The sequence below is a fragment of the Meriones unguiculatus genome, assembly GCF_030254825.1.
Source record: "Meriones unguiculatus strain TT.TT164.6M chromosome 13 unlocalized genomic scaffold, Bangor_MerUng_6.1 Chr13_unordered_Scaffold_34, whole genome shotgun sequence".
NCBI lineage: Eukaryota > Metazoa > Chordata > Mammalia > Rodentia > Muridae > Meriones > Meriones unguiculatus.
Window position 1 is genome coordinate 8,858,933 of NW_026843646.1, and position 14,131 is coordinate 8,873,063.

General features: G+C 37.3%; 1 pseudogene; it reads right to left on the bottom strand.

Annotated features, from left to right (window-relative positions):
• LOC132650871 (zinc finger protein 431-like) overlaps positions 1-14,103 on the bottom strand; it is a 53,734-nt pseudogene extending 39,631 nt beyond the window's left edge.
• Positions 14,104-14,131: the final 28 nt, after the last annotated feature.

Sequence of the window (14,131 nt, forward strand, 5' to 3'; positions counted from 1 at the left end):
CATTCACGGTTTTCTCCTTCTCTAGGAGGTGTTTTGTATATTTGAAAATACCTGTGATGGTGAAAATATTTGTCACCTTGCTCACATTTATACTATACTTTCTTACTTTATTCTATAAGATGTTTTACCACATATTTGTAGAAAACTGCAAGACCTCAGAGTTTTTACTCACTGATTGGGTTAATAAATTTCCCTATACTGCACACCATGGTAAATTGGCAAAGTTAACTGCGAGAAACAGAATAATTTATATATTCCTAAAACTACATTTTCTGAAGTGTGATTTTGTGAGAATTCCCAATGAAGTTGAATAACCAGTTAATTGATATTGTTGTAATATTATGTGAAAGTGTGTCTGTGTATTCGAATGCTGATTGCTGAGACAGCAGAAAGCTAAATGCTGAGCAGATTGCATAATTGCTCTTTTTATGGTCCATCACCTGCCCTTTATTTTGTAAACATTTGTCCTTCCTTACATTAGAAAAAATAATTGAGCTGACAACTGATAGCAGGGCACAAAATGGAGGGCAGAACTTCTGAGTGAGAGAGGTTTGCTGGAAAGAAGAAAGCAAATGACAGGCGATTCACCAGCAGGACAGAGGGGTTAACAGATAGAGATGAAGATGAACAAAGAGGTAGTGCTGCCCATGCAGCAGGTCACTGTATTAGGTTTATTTATGTTAGGGAAAAAGAGGGTTCAGAATCCACCCAGTTAAATTGCCTAAGCTTTAAAATATAAAATAGTCTCTGTGTCATTATTTATACCACTTGCATCTCTGAATAGCCCATATAAAGCATAATAGGTATCCCCATTTAAACATCTACTCATAATGGGGACTACTATTTATTTTAGTTGTTTTGAGTGGTATATTGTTTCTTTCAATATATCTATGACTTGTATTCACTGTGATATATGATATCCCTATTAAAAGAAGAATAATAAATGACATGGTTTCACGTTGCATTCACACATTTGATTTTTGTTCATTATAGATATGTGCTATAGGGATTATGGTTTTTCCACAACAACATTCCTGACTCTAAAAATCTGTCCTTCTCACAAAGCTTAGCAACATTATTACAAGTGTATGAGTAACCCCAGCTTTACTATGGACTACTTTAGTATAATGTTTTCTACATACTTTCAGCAACTATTTACTGTGAATACCTTTAGCAATATCTGAGTTGTAGGAAACTAAAGAAATGCAGCTCCACCTCATAGTGCTAACAAGGCTATGATTTAAATGTTGATCTTTCATGAGGTATGGTTTCCTTGCATTCTTAGAGGAGCGCCTTGCAAACACACATCAAATACCTAACATGGAGGTAAACAGTTTAGTAAGAAGTTAGTAATCATCAATAAATATACTTAAAGCATTCCATTTACACTGTCCCTTTTCTTTCAAATTTCCAAGACACCTGAACATTTTTCTCAGAACCATATTCATATCAGCTTACACATGAAAATTACCTTATATGTCTTCTAGAACTCTGACAATGCTCTTCAATATTATGATCTTCCCAACTGTAGCCTAAAATACAATACCAGAAAATGTATGTTTTATTATTGGAAATAAGGCAAAATTTAGGTCATAATCAATGATCAATCAAAGAACCATTCACTTTAGTCTTCCTCATGCGCAAGTGAAATTACAGAAGTACATCAATAATAAAGAGTTCCTCCCTCATTTTAAAAAGTAAAGATAATTCACTCTCATACCTATAGCAGTGAGATTCCTGTAGGTCTCCAGCATCACATCTTGGTAAAGATTCCTCTGGGAAGGATCCAGCAAAGCCCACTCTTCTCGAGTGAAGTTCACATGCACATCATTGTAGGTCAATGCATTCTAAAATATTCACACATGTGTACAACAGAAAGCATGAAATGGACAAAGTATACTGGAAATGTATACTTCATTTACAATATTTTCACAGAATTCTAGTGTTTCTTCTACTTATTTTCTGACCCACAGGTTCTAATGTAATCACAAACTCTTTTTAGGAGGAAACTGAATAGTGAGGTTCACCTCTCTAATTTATGCATCCTTTCAGGAGGCTATAGCCTTGCAAGAGAAATGCCAATTCACAGACATAAAGAGAGAGGGAGAGTAAACACTAACAGTAATGAGCCCATATCAGATAAATAGTATAAACAATCTCTAACTAAAATAACAATGGACAAGCTGGGTGTATTTTCTCAAGTCTTTTATTCCAAGAACACTCAGGAGACAGGCCTGGGAGTATTTCATAGAGCTGGATGCTAGCCTGATCTATGCAGTAAGTTACAGGACAGTCAGGAGTATGTAATAAAAACCTGTATATTCTGTAAAAATTAATCAACCAAATAAAAAGATAGAGACACCTCTGTGAACACTACACCAACAACTCAGACAATAAGATCAACAATTAACAAAGGGACACATGAAGATGAAAATCACCTGGAAGGTAAACAACTCTATCAATAGAACAAATGATAGCACATGGAGAAAGGACCTTCACCAACCCTATCTCTGACTGAAGGATAATATTTAAAATAAAGAATTGAAGAAATTAGACACCAACAAACCAAATAACACAATTAAATCATGGCATAAAGAACTAAACAGACAACCCTCAACAAAGGCAGTGCTAATGGCTGAGACCCACTTAAAGATATGTTCACTGTCCTTAGTCATCAAGGAAATGCAAATCAAAAGAACTCTGCATTTTCAGCTTACATTTGTCAGAATGGCTCAGATCATGAACTCAAGGGATAGCACATGGTGGTGAGGATGTGGAGTAAGGAAAACACACCTTCAGTGCTGGTGAGAATGAAAACTTAAACAACCACTTTGGAAATGCATCTAGACATTTCTCAAAAACTTTACAACAGTCTAACATCAATACCTATATACCTGAAGAGCTATACTACTCTGGGGAATATACCCAAAAGGTGTTCTACCATAACACACGGACACTTGCTCAACTATGTTCATAGCAGATTTATTTGTAATAAACAGAAACTGGAAAAAACCTAGATGTCTTCTGTTGAAGAATGGATAAATAAAATGTGATACAGTTATACACCCGAATACCAGTTAGCTATTAATAACAAAGACTTCATGCAATCAGCCAGAGAATGGATGGAACTAGGAAAGATTTTTCTGAGTGAGGTAACCCAGACCCTGAAAGACCCACATGATACCTACTCACTCATAAGTGGAAATTAACCATAAAGTACAGGATAACCATGGAACAATCCACAGACCCAGAGTGTCAAGGAGAGCAAAGGAAGGATGTAGGAAACTCACTCAGAAGAGAAAATAAGATAGGTATCTGAACTAAATGGAGGGAAGGAATAGGGTGGGAAAGGGAGTGAGGAGGATAATGGGGATGGACATCAAGTTTGGGGAAAGTAGAGGCAAGGAAGGAATGAAGAGAGAGAATAGAAATCAGGGTGGGTGAATTTGGAGGTCATGGGAGGCCCCTGGCAGGATACAGGTGTGGCCCTAGATGAGAAACCACAGCAGCATGGGTTACAGACCATGAAGTTACCAAATGAGAAATATAATATGCTCTGTTAAATCTCAAAATTCAACATGTGGATGAAGATCAATTGAAGAACAGATTTGATATGTACAAATACCTACATTTCAGGTCATCAGCCAATAATATAAAAACAAAACAAAATTACAAAGCTAGCACTCTAGATTAAGATTCAGATGAATCTCTATGTCTGAGGCTTGCCTGATTTACATACCTACTTACAGGACACACAAGACGAGAGAAATTTTCTCTTCAAAATCAAAACCAACAAAATTAATAATATAAAACAATAGATCAATAGTCCCTTAGAAAATGGAAGCAGGAATTAAAAGTCTGCCAAACACACACACACACACACACACACACACACACACATGCCCTGGGCTAGATGGTTTTAGCATTGAATCATACCCGATTTTCAAACAAGAGTTCATACCAATATTCATCAAAGTATTCCACAAAATACAAACAGAAGGAACATTGCCAAACTCATTGTGATGGCAGTCACCCTGATACACAAACCAAACAAAGTCTCAACAAAGAAAGAAAATTTCAGAGCAATCTCACTCATGAACATAGAAAAAAAACATATTCAATAAAATACTCACAAACCAAATCCAAAAATACATCAAATATATACACGATGAACAAATACGCATCATCTCAGGGATACCAGGATGGTTCAAAATCCATCAGTGTAATCCACCATATAAAAAAACAAACAACAAAATCACATGATCATCTCATTAGATGAGAAAAAGCCTTTCACAAAATCCAACACCCCTTTCATGTTAACAGACTTGGAGAAATCAGACATACAAGGAATTGGGCACATACTTAACATAATAAAGGCAGTAAAAGGCAAGCTGAGAACCAGCATGAAATTATTTGGAGAGAAACTTAAATTCCACTAATACGAGGTACAGGACAAGGATGCCTACCCTCTCCATATCTGTTCAATATACTACTTAAGTCCTAGCCAGAGTAATACCACAACTGAAGGTGATCAAGGAGATACAACTTGGAAAGGAAGAAGTCAAAGTATCACTATTCACACATGATATACTAGTATACATAAAGACCCAAGAAATTCTACCAGAGAATCCCTACAATTGATATATACTTTCGACAAATAGGCTGGGAACACATTTAATGAAAAAGATCATTAGCCCTTCTGCTTACAAATGAAAAATGGGCTGAGAATGAAATTTGGGAAACAACACCCTAAACAGTAGCCACAAACAATATGAAATATTTTGTAGTAACTCTAACCAAATGAAAGACCTCTATGACTAGAATTTCAAGTCTTTAAAGAAAGAAACTGAGGAAGATATCAGAAGATGGAAAGATCTCCCAAAATCACGGACATGTAGGGTTAACATAGTAAAACAGCATTCTTAACAAATGCAATCTACAGATTCAGTCCATTTCCCACCAACATTCAAGCATAATTCTTTAAAGACCTGGAAAGAGCAAACAAACTTCATATGGAAGTTTGAAGTTTTCATATGGAAAAATGAAACACCCTTTTGAGCAGACCAATCCTGTACAATTAGAATAAGGACATAGAAATAAACCCACACTCCTACTGAAACTTTACTTTCAACAAAGACAAAACCATACAATGGGAAAATAACAGCATCTTCAACAAATAGTTGTGGTCTAACTGGATGTCTGCCTGTAGAAAAATGCAAATAGACCCCTTTGTATCCCCCTGAAGAAACTCAAGTCCAAGTGGATCAAAGACCTTGACATAAAACCAGAGTCTCTAAATCATTTAGAAGACAAGGTAGAGAAAAGTCTGGAGCTCATTAACATAGGAGACAATAGAACAAATCAGCACAGGCTCTGAGATCAACAATTAATAAATGGGATCTCAAGAAACTGAAAAGCTTCTGTAAGTCAAAGGACATTATCAAAAGAAAAAATGGCAGCCAACAGATTGGGAAAATAACAACACCAACCCTGCATCAGACAGAGCGGTAAAATCCAAAATATACAAAGAACTTAAGAAATTAAACACCAAGAAATCAACTAATCCAATTAACAAATGGGGTTCAGAGCTAAACTGGGAATTCACCACAGAGGAATCTCGAATGGCTGAGAAGCACTAAAGGAAATCATCAAAGTCCTTAGTCATCAGAGAAACAGAAATCAAAATGACTCCAGGATTCCATCTTACACTCGAATGGCTAAGATCAAAAACTCAAGTGACAACACACGCTGGTGAGGATGTAGTAAAAAGGGAACATTCCTCCACTGCTGATGGAAGTGCAAACTTGTACAACTTCTCTGGAAATCAATCAATCTGGTGCATTCTCAGAAAATTGGGACTAGTTCTACCTCCAGACCCAGCTATACCACTCCAGGGAATATATCCAATAGTTGTTCCCTTATATTATATAACAAGGACATTTGTTCTACTGTGTTCATAGCTGTTTATTCATAACAGCTAGAAACTGGAAACAACCTAGGTGTCCCTCAAATCTAGAAGAATGGATAAAGTACTTCTGGTACATTTACACAATGGAATACTAACCAGTTATTAAAAATAAGAAATCATGGAAACTGCAGGCAAATGGATTGAACTAGAAAAAATCATCCTGAGTGAGGTAACACAGACACAGATAAAAACACATAGTATGTACACATTTATGAGTGGATATTAGACCTATAATACAGGATAACCATACTACAATCCACAGACCCAAAGAAGCTAAATAACAAGGAGGGTCCACAGGAGGGTGCCAGAATATCACTCAGAACAGAAAACAGAATAGACAGCAGAAGTGGATGAAGAGAGGGAACTGAGCAGAAATTTTTTTTCTATCTGTGAAGAATAAGAATAATATACTTTTTATTGCATTTGTATTGAATTTGTGAATAGCTTTCAGTTGAATGGTCATTTTCAAGATTTTATCTTTATCAATCCAGGAACATGGGATGTCTTCTCATTTTCCAGTGTCTTTCTTGATTCCTTAAGGTGTTTGAAGTTCTCATTGTAGGTATATTTTTTTCTTTCATCTGTTTATTACTAGATATTTTACTTTCCTTCAGACATTTCTGAATGTATGTTCAAGATCTCCTTTGAATGTTTGATGTTGGTATATACAAAAGTAAATAGATTTGTGTACGCAGATTCTGTATCCTGTCACATAGGTATACTTTTTAATCATTTCAAAAATTTTTGTGATAGAATTTTGGGGAATTTTTATGCATGTTATTACATCATCTGCAAAGAGTGATAGTTTGAATTCTAATTTTCCTATTTATATTTCTTTACTTATCTTTATTGCTTAAACTAATACTTTGAGCAAAATATTGAAAAGGACTGGGGGTGGTGGACATAGATGACAAACTTCTGACCTGAGTAAACTTGCCTGGACCTTTTCTCCATTAGGGATGATTCTGGATGCAGGTTTCTCACCTATAGCTTTTATTATGTTCAGAGGTGTTGCCTCTAGCCTTACAACTTTTGAAACTTTTATGATAAAGGCATGTTGGATTTTTTTCAAAGATTTTTGTTGTTTTCTGTTTAAAATCTTGAGGTGTTCATGTGATTTTTGTTTATACATCATTTATGTGATTTTTATATTTATTGACGTATGTTGTGCCATATCAGGGATAAGAAATTTGTTCAGAGTGGATAGTAGTTTTTATGTATGTCTGTACTCTCTTTACAAGAATTTCATTAGAATTGAGTCTATTTTTATTAATTAATTTATTTTTCAATAAATTTGTTTATTCACTTGTATCCCCACTGTATCCCAGTCCATCATCCCCTCCCAATCCTACCCTCCCTCCCTTATGTCCTCTCTTTTCCCACAAGATGACTAATAGGGGAGGTCTTCCTCTGATCCCTAGCTGACCCTAGCCTATCAGCTCTCATCATGACTGGCTGCATTGTCTTCCTGTGTGGCCTGTTAAGACTACAGTCCCATTAGGAGGAAGTGATCAAAGAGCCAGTCACTGAGTTAATGTCAGTCACTATCCCCCTTTCTAGAGAACTAACTTGGAGACTGAGCTGTCATGGGCTACACCTGTGTAGGGGTACTAGGGATTCTAGGTTATCTTCATGCATGGTCCTTGGTTGGAGTAGAAGTCTCAGAAAAGACCCATATGCCAAGGTTTCTTGGATCTGTCATTCTCCTTGTGGAGATGTTGTCCCCTCCAGGTCTTCCTACCTCCCCCTTCTTTTGTAAGATTACCTCCTCTGTGCCCAAAGTTTGGCTATTAGTATCAGCACCTGCTTTGATATCCTGTCGGGTATAGTCTTCAGAAGCCCTCTGTGGTAGGGTCCTGTCCTATAGCCTGGTATCTCTCACTTCCAATGTCCATCCCATTTGCCATTCTGAGTGAGGATTGATCATCTAAACAAGGGTCCTCCTTCTTGTTTAGCTTCTTAAGCTGTACACATTTCAGTATGTTTACCATGTATTATATGTCTAAAATCCACTTATAAGTGAGGATATGCCATGTGTTTCTTTCAGTTTCTAGAATACCTCCCTCAGTCAAGATGAGCATTTCTAGGTCCCACCATTTGCTTGCAAATTTTATAATTTTTATAATACCTGAGCAGTATTCCATTGTGTAAATGTAACACAATTTCTGTGTCCATTCTTTAGTTGAGGGTCATCTGGATTGTTTCCAGATTCTGATTATTACAAATAAAGCTACTGTATACATGTTTGAACAAATACCCCTGTTGTATACTTGAGCATGTTTTGGATACATGCCTATGAGTGCTATAGCTGGATCTTTAATTAAGAGCATACCTTTTTCTCTGAGAACATGCCAGATTGATATCCAAAGCAGTTGTTCAAGATTACATTCCTGCCAGAAGTGGAGGAGGGTGCCCCTTTTCTCCACATCCTCTCCAGCATGTGCTGTCACTTGAGTTATTTATCTTAGCCATTCTAATGGCTATAAGGTGAAATCTCAGGGTTGTTTTGATTTGCATTTCCCTGATGATTAAGGAAGTTGAACATTGCTTTAAGTGTTTCTCTGCCATTCAATATTCCTCTATTGAGAATTCTGTTTAGCTCCATTCTGTTTACTATACTTTTAATTGGATTATTTTTGTTTAATTTCTTGAGTTCTTTATATATTCTGGATTAGCCCTCTGTCAGCTATCGGGTTGGTGAAGATCCTTTCCTAATCTGTAGGCTGTTGTTTAAGTCTGATGACAGTGTCTTTTGTTTACAAAAACTTTTCAGTTTCATGAAGTCCCATTTATTAATTGTTGCTCTTAGAGCTTGAGCTGTTGGTGTTCTGTTTAGGAAGTACTCTCTTATGCCAATGAGTTCAAGGCTCTTCCATGTATATGTAGGCTTTTTGTTATTTCTGTTGTTATTGAAGTCTAGTTTTAGGTCATGTGGTCTGATAGGATACAAGGGATTATTTCGATCTTCTTGTATCTCTTGAGGCCTGCTTTGTGCCCAATTATATGGTCAATTTTAGAGAAAGTTCCATGAGGTGCTGAAAAGAAGGTAAAAGAAGGTATACTCTTTTGTGTTTGGGTGAAAAGTTCTGTAGACATCTATTAGGTCCATTTGATTTAGGACCTCTGTAATTGTCATTATTTCCCTATTTAGCTTCTGTCTAGATGATCTGTCCCTTGGTGAGAGTAGAGTGTTGAAGTCTCCCAATATTAAAGTGTTGGGATCGATGTGTGGTTTAAGCTTTAATCATATTTCGTTCACAAATGCAGGTGCTCTTGATTTGGGGGCATAGACGTTCAGGGTTGTAATGTCCTCCTGGTGGATTTTTCCTTTGATGAGAATGGATTGCCCTTCCTCATCTTTTTTGATTAATTTTGGTTGAAAGTCTATTTTTATCAAGGATATTGGCCTATGGTTTTCTTTTTGTGTAGTTTTAATGGGTTTGCAAATGACAGCAATGCTGGATTTCTAGAAAGGGGTTTCACAGGCTCCTTCTGTTTCTTTTCCTTTTTTTTCTTTTCTTTTCATGATAGTTTAGGAAGGATTACTGTAGCTCCTTTTTGAATGTCTGGTAGAATTATGGTGTGACTTCATGTTAAGCAGACACACCCAAGTGGAGTAGATGATTAGAAATAATCAAATTCAGAGCTGAAATCAATGTATTAGGTACAAAGAAAACAATTCAAAGAATCAATGAGACTAAGAGCTGGTTCTTTGAGAAAATCAACAAGATAGACAAATCCTTAGCCAAACTAAGTAAAAGGCAGAGAAAAACTATCCAAATCAGCAAAATCAGAAATGAAAATGGGAACATAACAACAGACATTGAGGAAATCCAAACAATCATTAGGTCTTAATACAAAAGCCTATATGCCATAAAATTTAAAAAGCTAAATAAAATGGACAATTTTCTTGATAGATTCCATTTACCAAAATCAAATCTAGATCAGGTAAATAAATTGAATAGTCCTATATCTCCCAAGGAAATAGAATCAGTCTTCCAAAAAAAGAAAGCCCAGGGCCAGATAGTTTCAGCGCAGAATTCTGCCAGACGTTCAAAGAAGAGCTAACCCCAATTCTCTTCAAACGAACCCACAAAATAGATACAGAAGGAACATTATCAAACTCATTCTAGGAAACCAGTCACATTGATACCTAATCCACACAAAGATCCAAGAAAAAAGAGAACTTCAGACCTATCTCTCTTATGAACATTGGTGCAAAAATACTCAATAAAATAGTTGCAAACCACATCCAAGAAAACATTAAAGATATCATCCACCATGTCCAGGCTAGAGCAGTAAGAAAACTAAAGGAGATCAAGGGGATACAAGTCAGAAAGGAAGAAGTCAAAGTATCACTATTCACAGGTGTTATGATAGTATACATGAGTGGACCCACAATACTACCAGAGAACTCGTACAGCTGATGAACACCTTCAGCAAAATTGCTGGATATAAAATTAACTCAAAAAACATCCGAGGTCTTCCTCTATACAAAAGACAAGTGGGCTGAGAAAGAAATTGGGGCAACAACAACCTTCCAATATTCACAAATAATATAAAGTACATCGGTTTAACTCTTACCAAGAACAGGAAAGATCTGTATGAAAAAAAAACAAAAACACTTCAAGTCTCTGAAGAAAGAAATTGAAGAATATATGAGAAGATGGAGAGATTTTTCCATGCTTATGGATCAGTAAGAATAACAGCAAAAAAATGGTCATCCTACCAAAAAAAATCTAGAGATTAATGCAATTCTCATCAAAATATCAACACTATTCCTTACAGACCTTGAAAGAACAATTCTCAACATCATGTTAAAAAAAAAAACACAGAATAGTTAAAACAACCCAGTATGATAAAGAACTTCTGAAGTTATCTCCATCCCTGATCTAAAGCTATACTATAGAGCAAGAGTAATAATAACGACATAGTACGGGCAGAGCAAAAGCCTTGTGGATCAATGGAATTGAATCAGATATCCAGAAATAAACCCACACACCTACAGACAGGCAGGACTAAGGCCAGAAATTTATACACTGAACCCCCACGGTATGTCCTTCTCCCTATCAAACCACTTAAGACCTCCATCCCCCGGTACTACAGCATAGAATCTCTACTTCCCCTCTCAATAGACTACCATATCAGTGTTCTGTCTGAGAGAAAAATCCTGCTTTTGGAAATGCCTGTCTGCTTTCTTTTAAGTCCATGACAACTGCATCAATCCTAATCTAACAGACACTACAACATGCACTGAGGAAAGCAGCAAATCATTGGTTCATATTTTAAAAGTCTTCATTCAACTAAGCATTTAAATGCAAAAAAATCAATGGGTAGACTTCTAGATGTATAAAATCTAACAACATTAAATCAAGATGAAATACATTATTAAAACAGACACATAACAACCAAGATAGAAATGGTAACTTAAAAATCTCTCAAAAAAAAAGAGAGAGAGAAAAGAAAAGCCTAGGTCTAGAGATTCAGCATGAATTCTACAAGAGTCGCAAATAACTCACTACAATACTCCTCAAAGTATTCCATATAAGGGAAAAGGAAGAAACACTTCCATATTTTTGTTAAGACACCAGCAGTATTATCTTGATTAGAAAAAAATCAACTTCTGAAAATTAGTAACACAACCTAATATTGTGTTAACTAATTAATAATTCATGTTATAAAGAACTTCTATACAGGTACTCAGTTATCCGTACAAGAGACATACTCACTTACCTAATACATATGACTGGAAGCCATGATTACAGACTATGTTAATATTAATGTGAAATATTACTGATCCCCATAATACTAAATTATATAGTATACATTTACATTTTATCTTTTATTTACCTATCGACTGAATGAAAAGTTCAACTGACTTGTTCAACAATCATCTTTATATCCTATTTGAAGTTAATCTCCAAGGCTTATAAGTGTAAGCGAGTCCTATATTATACCTTGTTGGTTTAAAACCCACACATTACACTCATCACTAACACATTGAGATATGGCCCAGGCTCATGAGCACTGTCTATGTTCTAAAATTTATTAATGAGACCATGATTTTCGTTTCACATTCATCTTACCTTATTAATACTAAATCATCTGCAAAAGCAATTACTTTTCTGTTACTGCTGACTCGAGGACAGGCTATTTATTGTCCACAAAAGGATCTTTTTATGGTCTTTTGTCATAAATATAGATTGTATTTTAGGTGAAATGGTTGCTTGGATATGATGCCCTATATATCTTATGGCATTGGACATATTCCATGAAATGATAAAAATTTTGGTTCTTAAACTTGATATATTTTTACACTATGTTCAATTGTATCTTACAGAACTTCATCTCACACTAGGAAATCATTTGTTGAAAGACATTCAAATTTAATGTCTTCAAATGAGTGCTTTCAGTACCCAAATCATGTAAGATATATACATATACACTTTGACAGAAACTTTTTCCATTTTAACTTGTACTTGCAACTATAAGATGAAAATGTTTTATTGGTTTGAGGATAGTGAATTACTTACCAATAGTATAAGATCCTGGTGCTTCCCTTGCTTATGAGTGAGGCTTACCTGGCATGGAAGAAGCCAGTCCATGTTTCTGTCTTCTTTAGGTCCCATTTCAATTTTGCTCAACAGCATTTTATGGAAGGCATGGGACACTGCATACACTGCATTCTGTATGGAATAGCTGGGCTCAGAAAGGGTCACCACATCATTTTCTTCTGGTTTAATCTCTATAGAAATTGGGTATGGGTCATGATTTTCACATAGCAAAGCAAGAGATGAGCAATCAAACCTGTCAATCCAGAATTTATGGAAGTAAAAATTTCCTGGGTACTGGGAGGCTGTAGAAGACTAGAGATAGCTCATTAAGCCAGGGATAGCTCTTGTTTTCGAATATGAGAAGCTTCCTCTGAAAAAGTTCATCAAGTCATTCCTATTTGATAGGGACTCAAAATAAAATGTGTTGGTTTGCCATGTTCTACACCTTCCTTCTGGTTGAAAATAATTTATTTACCATGTGGAAAAACTTCAGTTACTTATGTGAGTACAGAATACCTGCACTTTTACCTGTGTATGTTGGTTCAAATTCAGCAAATCAACACCAAATAGTACCCAAGTTTCAATTAGCTGGCTGTTTTTCTGCAAAGCCACACAGATCTTTCTTTCTTTCTTCCTTTCTCTTTTTCTCTCTTCCTTCCTCTTTTTCTCTCTTCCTTCCTTCCTTCCTTTCTCTCTTTCTTTCTTTCTTTCTTTCTTTCTTTCTTTCTTTCTTTCTTTCTTTCTTCTTCCTCCCTTCATTCCTTCCTCCTTCCCTCCCTCCCTCCCTGTCTCTCTTTCCTTCCCTCTTCTTACTCCTCCACCTCTTACTTTTCTCTTTGCCCATATGTATATGCCTTTAGACCAGCAGAGGTGGCCAGATCCTTTTGTACTGAGTCCCCAGCACCCTATCAACTAAGCCCAGTGCACCTTACCTACTCAACCCCCAGCCCCCCCCCCCCCGCTCGTGCACCCGCAGGCCAGGAGAGGACGCCAGAACAACCTATACAAGGTCGTGCACAGCCTCACCCAGGGCGGGGTGCACCCATCTCCCCCAGGAAGCACGAAGGCCTGGAGGGAGTGGAGGACTGTGCCTCTTCTCTTCCTGCCATCCCCCTGCCTGCGGTTCTGTCCCCCGCACCAGCAGCTCGGGGACTCCAGGCGGATGGATGGAAGGCGAGGGGTGGACAAGGGAGGGAGGCGGGGAACCCCCAAATCCCTCCTACTCCCCTTCCTCCCCGCCCCCACCCCACGTGTGAGCAGTACTATGAATTCACAACTGCTTGCGATAAGAAGATTGCGGGAAAACCATTCCGGGTAGCGGCACGTCTCTGGCGGAAGTCCCGCCCCTTATGGCTTCGCTTCCAGATCCGCCCCGCAGAAAGCCGAGACTTCCGGGCTCGGAGGCACAGAGGCCGCCCTGCCATCTCCCTGGCCCACGGGGCTGTAAACACAAACCCTCTACTCACAGACAGACCTTTATCCCTTCGTTTCTCACTTCGGAGCTCTTGCTGGTCACGGAAGTCCCAACGGTCCCAAGATGCACTGCGGCAGAGTCCCATCGGCCTGAGAACTACAAACGTTGCTTCAGAGCAAGGACTTCTGGGATTGT